The sequence below is a fragment of the Cydia pomonella genome, chromosome 9, assembly GCF_033807575.1.
Source record: "Cydia pomonella isolate Wapato2018A chromosome 9, ilCydPomo1, whole genome shotgun sequence".
Lineage (NCBI taxonomy): Eukaryota > Metazoa > Arthropoda > Insecta > Lepidoptera > Tortricidae > Cydia > Cydia pomonella.
The window spans coordinates 2,948,931-2,963,229 of record NC_084711.1 but is presented as its reverse complement, the minus strand read 5'-3'; the positions used below and the strand labels follow the sequence as shown (position 1 = coordinate 2,963,229).

General features: G+C 37.2%; 1 protein-coding gene across 5 annotated transcripts in view; it reads left to right on the top strand.

Annotated features, from left to right (window-relative positions):
* LOC133521122 (ephexin-1) overlaps window positions 1-14,299 on the top strand; it is a 166,016-nt gene that overhangs the window by 57,702 nt on the left and 94,015 nt on the right. For all 5 annotated transcript variants that reach the window (XM_061855889.1, XM_061855892.1, XM_061855890.1 and 2 more), the window contains exon 2: window positions 2,852-2,887. The gene's annotated coding sequence lies outside the window, so the exon portion shown is untranslated. The remainder of the gene's footprint in view (window positions 1-2,851; window positions 2,888-14,299) is intronic.

Below are 14,299 nucleotides of genomic sequence, written 5' to 3'. Positions count from 1 at the left end.
GTCTCACAGTCCCACGCAATTATTAACCTGTAGTGCATAATATGAATACCAGGCGGCCTGGCCTGGCCTAGATAACAATCGGACATCGACACACAACAAGCAAAAATATATAAATATTTTTATGGAAAAAAAAAACATTTTTGGTACAGGCTTTTATCGCTGACTGTACTTTTCTTACCATAAGCAAATAATGCTCATTGAGACGATTCTAAAAACCCCAAACACAATGAGGTTGTGTTGTTAATCATAGAGTTCCTAAGGCCACCTCCTGTCTCCATCGTCAGGTCAGCTCGATGGTACCATAATATTGCATTGTCACCCGACTTGCATAGGTCTGCAAATTTTCGGTTTCATCGGAAACCGGGAAGGAGGCCAAATTTATCTTGCAAGATTTGACCCGTATAAACATAGTTACATAACATATGTTGACGTCACCAATGATGGTACATTTACGAGAAAATTGGAGTATTTTTGATATTTCACTGACACCTGTAACTACCGCTTTGTGCGTTAAAAGTTGAATGTCCTATTCGTCCTTTATGTTTTCTATATATTTAATGAGAGCTGCTTGCTGCAATTGGTTTCAAAATTATTAACAAATTAAAACTGTTTCTTGCTCCAGTCATGGGATTGGGTTTGCCAGACTATAATTACAGAGTACCGAATTCAGTCGATCGACCCAATACTGCAATGTAAAGAAAATTGCATGCAAGTTCTCGATCCCTATAGTGACAAAATGCTTTTATTAAATTGTTAAGTTACTGACCTCAAAACCCTACCTAGTCATTGTCAACTACTCGAAAAACCATCCCTTATTTGGAACGCCTCGGGCTACTACGATAGGTTGGATTTAGGTATCTACGCCTTATGAAAAATATTTTTATTTTACTATTGTATTGTTTTGTACTACGGGCGATTTTCCGCAACACGAGGGTGGAGGGTTGGCTACTCTTGCCAGCCCAACTCTTCGAGGAATCCTATCAAACCTTTGATGTTGAGTAGGACCTCAGGGAGGTCTCTCGGGGATCCGAGATGTTTTGCCGTGCATTCCATCACCACGTGAGAGGCTGTTTCTTCTGTCTCCATGCATCCTCGGCATAGGCGACTGTCTGTGAGAGTTGTTATGAAAAGATGTTTGTTAAATAGTCCATGACCTGTTATGACACTGGTTACCATACTCAGTCGGACCTCCCCTATTTTACTATAATTGATGCAATTATGCTTCAATGTTTTCAGTGTTTATTTGATTGAAAACAAGTCAGTGTGGTATGTTAAACAATGCCAGAACGTATAAATAATGAGCGTATCGTGCAAGATAAGCAAAAAATGCAGTTTATGCAAATAATAACGAGTTAGTATATGAATTGCAAGACTAATAAGCAAAAACTATCGGTACGGTCATTCACGTTAAATAGAAACCTAGAAAGAGAAAAACTTACATTGTCCCTTTTGAATTTGTTATGTACTATGTACATAGTGCCTGCCAAGAAATTGACGTCAAAGTTGAAATGACAGGCTGATTACCTGCAAGAAATTTCCTTCCTTAACTGTTTGAATGAAACATTACAAACGTACGTAACTGTATGTGCTTATTTAGTAAAATATATAAGAATAAGAATAAGAATAAGAAATATTTATTAGCACAAAAGTAAAACGCGATATATGCGAAACGTATTAAACTAAACGTGTATTGTCACTCACATTCCAGCGGCAATAAGTAGCACACGCAGATGTAACGTAACACAAAAGAAAACGGAAGTAAACACCAACAATAATGTTCTCATGAACATTTAAATTACCTACTCACTTACAATTACAAGGTATTATTATAAAATGAAGATTACGCAAGGTGAAAAAACAGTTAAATAAACAAAACTGCCTATTCATTTGATATTACACCGCGGAAATATATCTAGACATCAGGAGTGTAATAGATTTGTTATTCATCAATCCGCCATATTGGATTTGTGACAGATAACAATCGGTGTCAAACAATGGCTGTTCGCGCGCTTCCTTCGGCTGCAAAACATGGAACCGACGATTACACACGTTACACGTACGTGGGGAACCAGTTCTTTGCTTATTTGGTTCACTTCCTCATTAGAATCTTCCTTGTCTTTGTGAAATGATTATTTTTGTCATTAACAGTAATAATGATTGAAAAGTATAGTAACAGTTTATAAATACCTATTGGCTTCCCATGATCCTAACGGATTCCAAAATGAATGAGGTGTTCTATTTTTTATCTATAAAATTGCAACTACACTACCTACTATTTGAGTAATTTCAATTATTTTAAGGATCCGAAAATTTAACAATGAAATCACATTTTGGGAAAAATTTATACTGGCCCCCTTATCTAAGAGATTAGTTAAAAATAAACTCAAAGATAAAAATGGCATAATTGCGTCGCGAACCTGTTCTTTTTCGTTCTAGCGTTTGTCCCGACTTATTGCCACGGCTCATGGGAGCCTAGGGTCCGCTTGGCAACTAATCCGAAGAATTGGCGTAGGCACTAGTACGAAAGCGGCTACCATCTAACCTTCCAACCCAGAGGGTAAACTGGACCTTATTGGGATTAGTCCGGTTTCCTCACGAAGTTTTCTCACACCAAAAAGCGTCTGATAAATATCAAATGATACATCGTAAGTACATAAGTTCCAAGAAACTCATCGGTACGAGCCGGGATTTGAACCCGCGACCTCCGGATCGAAAGTCGCACGTTCTCAGTCTCACCGCTTAGGCTGCCAACGCTTTTGTCGCTGTTCTTAAGAATAAAAATATGATATGAGTAACACTGATGATTAAATGTATATTCATTGACGTATAATTATAATTTTCATTGTTTCAGAATCTGCAGTTAACATGTGGTGCACGTAAACTTCAGGTAAGGCCTTAATTTACCAATACCTACACCAAAATATTCATAAGGTGCTAATTTCCTCACATTGGACTACTTCTATTATCTAATAGAACATAAATATACTATTTAAATGTGCATATTATATAATATAGGACAACTTCATAATAGTAAATTTTTAAACAATATTGTAGTAAGCTCGTCGTGTCTCTGATCTACCTAAACAATAGTTTAGAAGGCGTCTTCTAAACGTTCGAAACCAGTTGAGCCAGTTTTTGCCGAATTCACAGACGGTTATGGCGAATATTATGGCCAAAACTAGCGCCTTTTAAGGCTTACTGGTGATATATTTAGACATTTTACTACACATATAAGGAATTTTGTTTGTCCTTCATCTTGGTTTAACAATTTTACTAATTTCAACTCGAATCCTTGTAAAATTTATGGAGCGATTAATAGAAGATAATTCTTTATGACAAATCTTGTTATACAATCGTGGATCAACTAATTTAAATGCAGTTTTTGCGATCGGAGCAGATGTTTCTAGCAAGCTTTAGCTTTCCGTCGGAGGTTTTAATTATAAATTTAGCCTTGTTAGCACGTGGTAACTTGTGATTTCATTCGGTAAATTTCATACCTACTCCGGGGATTTTTGTCATTCTTGTACCCGAAACCCAACACCCAACTGACGAAGAAAAGAAGAAATGAGTAGAGATTCGTCCTTTTTAACACGCTTTTATTAGGTCGACCTGTATGTAACTATGTAATGGAATATAAGGTAACTAATTTAACCATCTTCCAAGGATCGTAGCGTCATGAAAATTGGCAGCTGTATGCAGTTCTGATGACAATACAATAATATGGTACTGTCGAACTGATCGGATGATGCAGCCGGAAGATATGAACTGGAACTTCATGATGGAACATCGTATCATAGATGTGTTTGGATTTGTTAGAAAAGTCTTGTAATGAACTTTGACTACGATTAGGTTTCAAGGTCTGACGATGAAGCCGGAAGATAGGCATGGCATTCCATGATGGAATATCGTATCATAGTCGTGTTTGCACTTGTGAGAAAGGTCACGTAATGGACTTTTTGCGTGCATTTATAAAAGCGTGTTCTTCTAGTGTTTTTAACTATTAATTTATTTAGAAGAGGCTGTAAGAACATAACATTCATTTAATCAGTTGGGTTTTTAATATTTATCGTATATTTTTAGTATATTTACTTTTGTTACTTGCAATGTTAACATTCTAATTAGGGGGTGTCAAATAGCTGGGGGGAAAGTGGTTGCGCTCCGAAACTAAATATAATAGAAGTGCCTCTTTCAAAACCACAGGCTCCCTCATTCACTTTCTGTCCATCAAAAATGATTATTACCTAGTTATATCCGCTACTATTGACGCTTAATGTACAGCGAGCTGCATTTTTGCCCGTAGTTGTACAGTCAGCATCAAAAGTAGCGGATCAAACAAGGTTTCAAAAGTATCTACCATTCTGTAACAGCTTAACAAAAAGTGATAGTTCTATATGTAGAACAATTAAGACTATAAATGATATAGGTACTTTAGAACGTAAATTTGAGAGATTTATCTATATTTGGAAAAGTTATCCGGAATATCAGATACTTTTGGCGCGTTGTTTCATCCGCTACTATTGATGCTGACTGTACTACCGGCAAAGCAGACCTACAAACAGAAACTCTCTTAACTGTCTATCGATGGACCTTATGCCTTTTGTAATAAGGTCCACCAATGGACAGTTAAAAGTGTGAGCGATGGTACTAAGGCTGTTATCTCACTAATGCCACGCCGCCATGATATCCACCTAAAGGCGTGACATTGTCTTCTTAACGTAGAATGCTGTAATCGAACCAATATACACACCCATAATGCGCCCTTTTCCTTCAACCTTTAAAATCATTATGTAACCAAGTTTGATGGACATAAGCGGTCTTGATGGATGCCCCGTAAAGGACTTAAAAGTGCGGACCGACCGACGTGAAATGTCACCAGTAGTAATCATGACATGTGTCGTCACACTATTAAGGTGGAGTGAGTTCAGGTTCAGGTCCTTCTCCGAACGCAGTTCGACGAACTGGGCACTGAGCGGACGGCCGTGCGTGTTCGGGATCGCTGATATCATTGTTATATTTTAACAAAAATAGTACATTTAACTACGAATCGGTAATGGTCATTCAGTAAATTTACAGTACATTTGTAGGGTTCCGTAGTCAACTAATTAGTTTTTCAGTAAATAGTCATACCTACTCGTAATGAATGCGGCACGTAATGCAAGCCATGTACCAATGGAACGACAGCGGCACTCCTCCTTTCGGCTTTTCCCGCTCCGTTCGGCTCAGCATTGCTCCGAGCAATTATTAGGGTTGGCACGACTTGCAACGTCCCTTTACGCGCACGACCACAGATAATGACTTGAATTTTTACATCCCTAAATGGCCGAAAGGGATAGTGCTAGGGTGGCCATAATTATTCTAATCTGATACGGGATAATGAGGTAGTAATGGCGTTACTTGCAAATACATAAATAGCTTGGCTCTGCTATGTCCCTTTCTGTAGTTACATAGGTAAACAAAGGTTACACAGAGATGATTGCATTCTACAACGGTATCGATATACGGGACAAAACCGGAACAGGTACAAATACGGGACCCGACCCTTCAATACGGTGACAGTCCAGACATTAGGAAGGGACAGCATAATTCGTCCCTGAATCACTATCAAACTTTAGTTTTATAGGAAGTGTCATTTCTGTACGGTAGTATTATTATTTATTCTGTGCATATACTACGCAAAGGGCATGACTCTGTATGAGACGTACGGCGTACTGCATACCCATCCTTGCGTGCGTGTAGTGTAGGCAGGCCTTTAAGGTGCGGACTGCCACGAAATGCCACCAGCGCAGCGGTAATCAGGTGTCGTCATGTAGAAACTACTAATTAAACCTGCTTGCCTGACCAATTACAGAGTTTTGGGGGAAACTTAACGCAATTTGCTTTTTTTCGTCGCATTTGACTTATAACGCGACCTGCGCTTTCCTCGCGAATTACGTAATTTGATTAACCATCATAAATTTAAAAGAACTCGCTGATGAATTATAGGCATTACCTATAGCTCTCTCCATTTACACAGGGTTTTTTAGACCCCAAACGCGACCTTATATGACACTAGCCTTCGCCTGCGATTTTTTTCTACGAATTAGAAGTCGATAAAATCTTTCAACATTTAAGAATCAAACATTCCTTTCTTTGTGGAGCTCTACCATTGAAGAATATGCATATTCTCCATATTACTATACTTTACTTTTATTTATTTATTTATTCAATTTTTGAGTCAGGCAACAAGGCCCATGTTACAAATAGGTACCTTGAAGACGAGAAGACCCTTAAAGATACATATAAATTTTATAAAATGAAACTAAACATTATTTAGAGGCTTCAGATAATATCCATACCAAATTTGATCTAAATCCGTTCAGAATTCAAATCAGTGAAGAGGTAAAGACAGACGAGACAGTTACTAGGAGTAGGAAAGAAAAGAAGATAGTCACCTTATATAACACCATTGAAAGAAATATCAAATTGCTTATCTTCAATTAATTTAACGATATTTGTTCAAAGATTTCTGGGGAAAGTATCTACCTAATGGAATTTCTCTTTTGTTTAGATCAATTACGATTCTCCATTAGAGCGTGGATTTACGCACGAGTACAGTCCTAGTCATAAATATGTATACACGTTTGCATCTTATGTCATTGATATTAACGTTTATGGTGTTTACATGCTTATGACCGCAATATTACAGTAATTGTTCAATACACAAGAATATTAATTAATTCAATGAAAAATGGTTAGTTAGTGTCGAGTTTCTTAATAAACTATCCCGTTTTTACGATTCTTGAGTGTACGTAGAAAGAAAAATGCCGCAAGATCAGTTATAACCTACATTTCCGAGTAATATTGCGACGACCGTACTGTTTTTATATCTCCGATATTGATCTCAGTTGCGTTGCGACCACATACTTGAAGCCTATCTGCATCATTAGGCTAATAACAGTAAAGTATGTCACATTGCAAACATAACAATTACCTTCCCTAACAACTGCTCAATCTGGTCTACAATCGTATCTAAATGCGCATTTGTTTTTGTGCAAACATATACATTATACAATATGCGGTATTGAAATCACTTAGGTAAATCAAGATTCAGACTGAGTTACTTTTTTTAAGACAACTTTGTCAAAGCCAACGGGATGAAAGGATTATGGTTTTGTCGTTTTAGCCAATGATGTATTATAACTCAAGATATGTCATACGCGTTGCCTTTAGTCGCACCTATGCAAGCGAGACAGATGTACACGTAGTGCTCCCGCTCACCGATAAAGAAACAAGCTTATGTTTACGAGTATGACACAGATGAATTTATAGGTATATAGAAATATATATGAGGGATGTCTTTTCAAAAGGGCTTATTTTTGTATGCATTTCATAGAGAAATAAGTCCTTTTGAACAGACACTCCTCATATGGAATTATTTTTTGTGCTCCTTATGTTTGTGTATAACCTATCTAAAGTTATATAATATCATTGATTTTAGGAATATTATAACACATATATAAAAATAGTCATATATGGGTCGCCCTAAGTCAAATATAAAAGCGTTTCCAATCCTAACCTAACCTAGGCCATGTTTTGGTCACAAACATAGGCTCAATTCTTACCGAATTCTATAGTGAATACAATACAAATTTATAACTCTATATTTATTGAAAGTCGCCCAATATAAAAAGTTACATACTTCGACACCTTTCTAGTTTCGTATGTTACTAAATTATTCATCATTACCTGGACCAACAAGTTATTATTTATTACTAATTTTAGGTCATTCTGCAGTAATCAAAAATGCAAATTTTTCGCATGTCATGTCAGCATTAAATTAAATCGAAATACTATTATTTAACAACACTTTCTCTGTACGCGTATACGTAACATGTCATTTTATAGGCCTGATGTATGGGCGTTAAAAAGATGAAACCTTTACATTACCAGGGTTCCGTCCGTGAAGAGTGCCAAGTACCCTCTAGCCTATAAAAATCTACAATCTACCCTACCAAGACAAATAAAATTAAAGGTAGACCTTTGAAAAAGCTTCTAAGTAACTTCCTTACTGCTGTGGCGCATCGACCCGAAGTGGATCTTGGCCTCCGACACCAAAGACGGCCATGCTTCTCTGTTCAAAGCCGTTTCTGTCCAGTCGACGGCGCCGAGTTCGTTGCAAGAGAGTAGTAGTTAGGGTCCCCCATTACTAGTGACACAGACACACATACAGTCAAAAAGATTTTAATAGCAGTAATGGTATAAATTTGACAAAAAAGACCTTCCAAGTTTAGATAGTATACATGTGTTAAAAGCTAAAGTTTATTAATTTACGAGACTACCATGCCTGTGGAGATTTGACGTAAAGTTGCCGTCCTGCAACTCCAATTTATTGGTCAGCTTTCACGATGCACTTGCCAAAGGTCACCGAGATTGATTGAGCGTTCAACTTTAAAGGTAACGCTTTCTTTCCCACGCATTGTACTCTGTACCAGATACAGATTCAATACTATAGGAGATACGACACCTTCTAACCAACATTGAATTACTAAACTTCGTCTTCGTAGAAGTCTTTATAAAAAATGTAACTTCCTTAGGGGTTGAATTTCTAAAAATCCTTCCTTAGTTGTGCTTTAAACCATTTGAAGAACCGAATCCGAATTTCAAGCTCCCACCGTTGACATAATACCAAAATTAAGGGACGGGGTAAAAGAGAACCATAGGATGGCAATGGCATATCTACTCGTCGTAATAGTCTTGTGTATTCCATATTAGATTTTGAATGGCGGCTATCAAAATTACACGCATATCCAAAGATGCTGTATCACGTGGTGAAGATTGTGTTGAACACATGTTGAAAGACTACAAATGAAGGCTGACCTTAAGCAAATTACAAAATTACTTAGGATGAACTTATAACATGTATTTTTAAAGAAAACGTAACTGCGACGATTATACTTATAACTGTTATAAGAGCCGCATGCGAACTTCATTTTCAAATACGTCGGTTTAATAATTATTTGACAAAATTGGCGACGTATCTCGCTCAGTACTTGTACAATACTGATGCACTTTTAAGATCTTTAAAGTTTGCATAGACGTCCGTGTCTAAACTTTATCCTGGTACCGGGTTACCGCCTGGCACAGGTCTGGCCGTGTTTTGATGTTTTCATTGATCAAGAGCAAGGGCCAATCGAATTCTCGATCAAACCAGCTTACCGTGACCTCGAGATCCACAACAGAAATACATCATCGCAGAGCGCACTTTCTGGGACACATGTTAGCATTGCGAATGTGAATGCGAGCTCTGATCGGCACGATTCGTCATGACGTCACTGATTTTAACGAGCGAATAAGTATTCGATTCGTCGATAGTTTTTGCAATCTTTTAAATAATTACGAAAGTCTGCTCTTGTTGACTCACCAGGAAACCCCTAATGACAGGATTTTGAAGTTACTGTATCTGGCCATTTTAAATTCCATAAAACTGTCAGTTGTGCGCGTGATTTATAGTCTGGCAAAGTATGTCAGGAGAAAAAGTAGCGAAATTCAAAATTTGTATTGGAGAGTGACCCATGCCTCGATAATTTTTCAAATAATCTGCTGACTCAGTTTGCAAGACTTTAGCTTCATGTTTTTTCACACGGCGTTGAATAGAAAAAGTTGTTAAAATTTGTCGCGTGACCAACAACTATCCCTGCATGACCTAATTGGCGATTAGCTCCGCCCAGCTAAAGTGCAGCAATGCAATCAGACAGGAAAACAGGTGCAGCGTCCGTTAACCCTTCAGCCGCTTTCCCTGTAATATCGTATAGCCTTTTACAGCGGCTGCAACTAAATAAACTTAACCGCTTTGGTGCTGGTAGACCAATGTAAAGCTTAACAGTTTTTGTCCCGGTCGATTTAAGTGTAGCAATGTAAGGCCACTTTCTACGGGTAAATTCCCACTAAGTTACCGGTACCACCAAGTTTTAACCAGCGCTAACTGATATTTTTTTGTCACCTGGCCCCAGTGGAAACAACTGGAAAAAACGGACTAGTTACCTATAGTAATATCCCTGTTTTACGCATAGTTGTTACGAATCTAAAGGTCAGAATAATTGTCCAATTTCTATGAAAATATGACGTTATGTATGTCAAAAACGGTGCAGTTAGCTTGTTCCGACTATATTGAAATATTTTTATGAGCCTTTTAGAATGTCCAAGTGATGACCAAACTTACTTTTTACAAATATTGCCTCTTTGACCACCCATATCATGCATTTCTTATCTGACGGTACACTGGGGGCATATCACAACATCAGATCTTAAACAAGAAACTCGTCTGCAATTACACGTACACACATGTTACTTAACTCTTACTTCATCGAATCACTTTCTCATCTCGTTTACATCTTGCAATCGATATCGAATCGATTCGACATCGGATATGGAATCCGTATAATCGATTACGGCCGCGGAAGGAAACCTTAGCTTGGCCCTAGCGTCCGGCTTCCTAATATAGTAGTACCTAATGTAATATTTACGGGGTAGAATTACATGGTGTGATTGGCTATTGATTGACTAATTTAAATTTTTTTGTATAACAGAATAACCAGCAATGTTGTCTTTCAAAAAGTTCATTTGTAGGTACAGATTGACGGCTTTTCAAAGTTTTTTAGGAAAATTGTCCAAACGTGTTTTTCAAATTTAAGTTTTTCAACTGTTGCATTCAACTTAAGTGTCAAAAAATTGGACTAAACATTTTAACTGACAATTTGCGCCTGTAAACATTATTGGTTATTTCAAGCGAAATTAATATCAATAGTAAAATTTACAGGATATATGTATTAGAGAAAACTAATGATCAGTCAACTCCACCCTATCTTTTAATTGAATCAATGACCGTTAATCGCCTTGACACCTGTCTCTTTCACTAACGTAACAAAGTGAAGAAGACAGCTGTCAAGATATCAGACATTTGCATGTGAACTAAGATTGATGCTCTGTTGTCGATGTTCTGCTAAATCGCAAGTTCAGTGTAAAATTTGTGACGGGCTATTATCAAAGTAAGTGACGTTCTGACGTTTTATTTGAGAAATTAACAATTAATATAACTGGGCCGATTTATAGTTTGTTGTAGTTTTTTTCGTCGGATTTCGATAAAATTAGGTGAATAGAGTTCCCTATTCTGTACAATAGTATAAGCGAAATTTCACCGTATGTCCTAAAAAATCTTCGACTGAGTTACGAAAACGTTCCTATGGAGTTCACGTAACTAACTCAACGGAAAAATACATATATTTTTCGGGTGAAGTGGTGATTTCGTATTTATTTCGCCCAGAATGAGCTCTTCAAACTTATCAAATATATAAATATAACGACAACCAAATAAAACACAGATAAAGTTTTTCTTCATTTCTATTGTTTTTTGATTCACAAGGAACAGAAAACATCCTAATTAATATCTATTTCGTTCATAAAGTTTTCACAAATATATGAATATCTAATGTTGTGTTTATGTCTTGATTCTTCCCATTTAGACCAATAGTGGGACCGGATTTTTGCCCTATAAGTTTCGATAATTCTAAAGAGTGAAAAGTGATGTTTATCTGGTATGGGACATATTTTTAAGCATATTTGTAATATATGAAGAAAATTTAGAACGAGCGTTAGATATAAATAAGGTATTTATGTATTTTTATTGATGAATTTTGAATATTGAATTAAAGTACAAAATTTAAGCATCGTCTTTTATAATATGTATGAGGCTTTATGCTATCAAATTTTTAGAAAAAAAATCAACGTGCTACTTTGTCAAACTCAAATTAGCTTATTATTTTGTCAATATTGAATTAAAGTTTGAAAAATCCACAATATCATATCTAAATTCTTAAGTTAATAGGCAAGGCAAAAAATTAGAAGAATAGGATATGTGCTTTACAATTAATATGCGTTTTTTGTCCTGTAAGATCTAATATTGAATTAAAGTCCGTAGAGATAAGTCTATTACTATAAAATAATATATGCAGCCATTTTATGGAAAGTAAGAAATATCTGTGTGTAGCTTGCATTGTAATAGTGAAATCAACTTAAAAAGGCGCGAAATTCATAACCACGCCGCGCTGGTCCGTCAACATGTCGGCTCGGCGCGCGGGAGCCTATCGTAGCCGACCTAGTGAGCGATAGATACCTCGCACCGCCGCGCCCCCCGCTCAGCTTCGCAAGGCTGTTTGTCTTTTCTTTCAAATCATTCATTTGTTTGCTTATCGTGCACATAAATTAGATGCGGACATTACATGAATTTAATTATAGATAAAAAGTTATTATGACTTCAAAATGAGTGAAATTTTTTTGATATGTGTACTGTACTGACTTAGTAACAGAGAAAAAACGAGGAATTGAGCAGCTAATAACTGCGAGCAAATAATCTTTCTTGAAGGAAGGAGGAACTACGTTTCCATAAAAAGTGTAGATTATACATTGAGTCGAAGGCTATACCGGCGTACAAAAGACTAATGGAGGTGGCATCAGAGGGCTTACCGCGAACCACGTTCGACGTGTTGCCTCCCTGTCATACTTACGTACGAATTTACAAGTGCGACAGAGAGGTAACACGTCGAACGTGGTTCGCGATAGGCCCTCAAATGTACAGCCAAGTGACGATGATGAAAATTACATTTTCAAAACTTTTGTCTTTTGTTACCATTGTGTAGCCGCCTGTACTTACTTTCAACATATATTAGTAGTTTATGTTACTGCTACATAATAAAAGGCATTAAAATACACGAGTGTGGGCTAAGGAAACGAACGAAGTGAGTTTCTTAAAAAGATCACACGAGTGTTTTAATGCCTAATTATCTTATACCTTTAAACGAGCAATTCTTGTATATATATATTTCCGGGATCTCGGAAACGGCTCTAACGATTTTGCTGAAATTTGGTATATGGGGGTTTTTGGGGGTAAACAATCGATCTAGATTAGTCTTATGTTTGGGAAAACGCGTGTTTTCGAGTTTTCATGCGTTTTTCTTTCGACGCAGAATATGGTCGCTAATTTCGTGTTGCCGGCCACTGTCCGTCTGGTCCAGCGGGTTAAGACGCGGACTGCTAAACGAGTGTTACGGGTTCGAATCTCGCCTGGTGATTAACTTTTGTTTTTTTTTATATGTTCAATTTTATATATAATTTTTTAATTTTTATTGTTTTAGACAAATTTAATTTAGTAAAAGAATGTAGTTAAGATTATCACCTATACACCACCATATTACAATAAATAGTTAGTTATAACCGAGCAAAGCTCGGTCGCCCAGGTACTGTATAGTTATTGCAGGTAGTTCGCAATCACATTTTTAGCACAGGCATTATAAGAGAGGTATGGGCATTGTAAATGTCATCTGGCTCTGTGTGGTAGGGCACAGCACAGCGGATGTCATTCCAGATCTAGAGCAGAACCCAACTGGGGAAGTACCTCACAGAAAATCGCAGCCAAATAACACTAGACCCTACTCATAGTGTTGTGTTCCTGCCGGTGAGTAAGGTTGCCAGAGCTCAACGAGGGGTGGGAGGGTGTTAGGGTCAGCAACGCGCATGTAACTCCTCTGGAGTTGCAGGCGTACATAGGCTACGGATACTGCTTACCATCAGGCAGGCCGTATGCTTGTTTGCCACCGACGTAGTATAAAAATAAATAAAAAAAACACACAATTAAAATATTTCATACGACATGTGCTAATTATTTGTCTCAGTGTAAACAAAATATATCATAATTATGATATCAATTTTCAAATTCAAAATGGCGGACATGTTTTATAACTTATTTTAAGAAATTATGAGTAGTTTAAGACTTTAAAAAGCAAGAAATTGTTTCTTGCTTCTGTTTGTATATGTGTTACTGTAAAAGCCCGAAGGACGGTAAAACCTAGGATATACCGGTAAGACCTAGGTTTTACCGATGCCGATCGGTAAAAGCCCGAAATGAGAAATAATTATTGTTCACTTCGGGCTTTTACCGACATGGATTTGGTAAATCCTAGGTCTTACCACGGCAACCGGTAAAGGTTGAATCAGGCACTGGTTCTTGTCATTATTAGATGAAAATCTTGTATCAGTGTAAGGGGCATTACATGTAGCGCCATTTACAGTGATGCTTCGTATTGTTTCGGCTATTTTACTAGTCATGTAGATCTTGGTCTTTCGGTTTTGCTGAAGGTGAGAGTGAACTCTACTCACTGCGAATTCGAACGCCGTGAGCAGTTAGTGAAGAAGTCCTGGGAGCAGAGTAATGTACAGTGTGTCACATACCCTCTGTAGGCAATATGCCCAGTTGGACCGATTTTTTTGG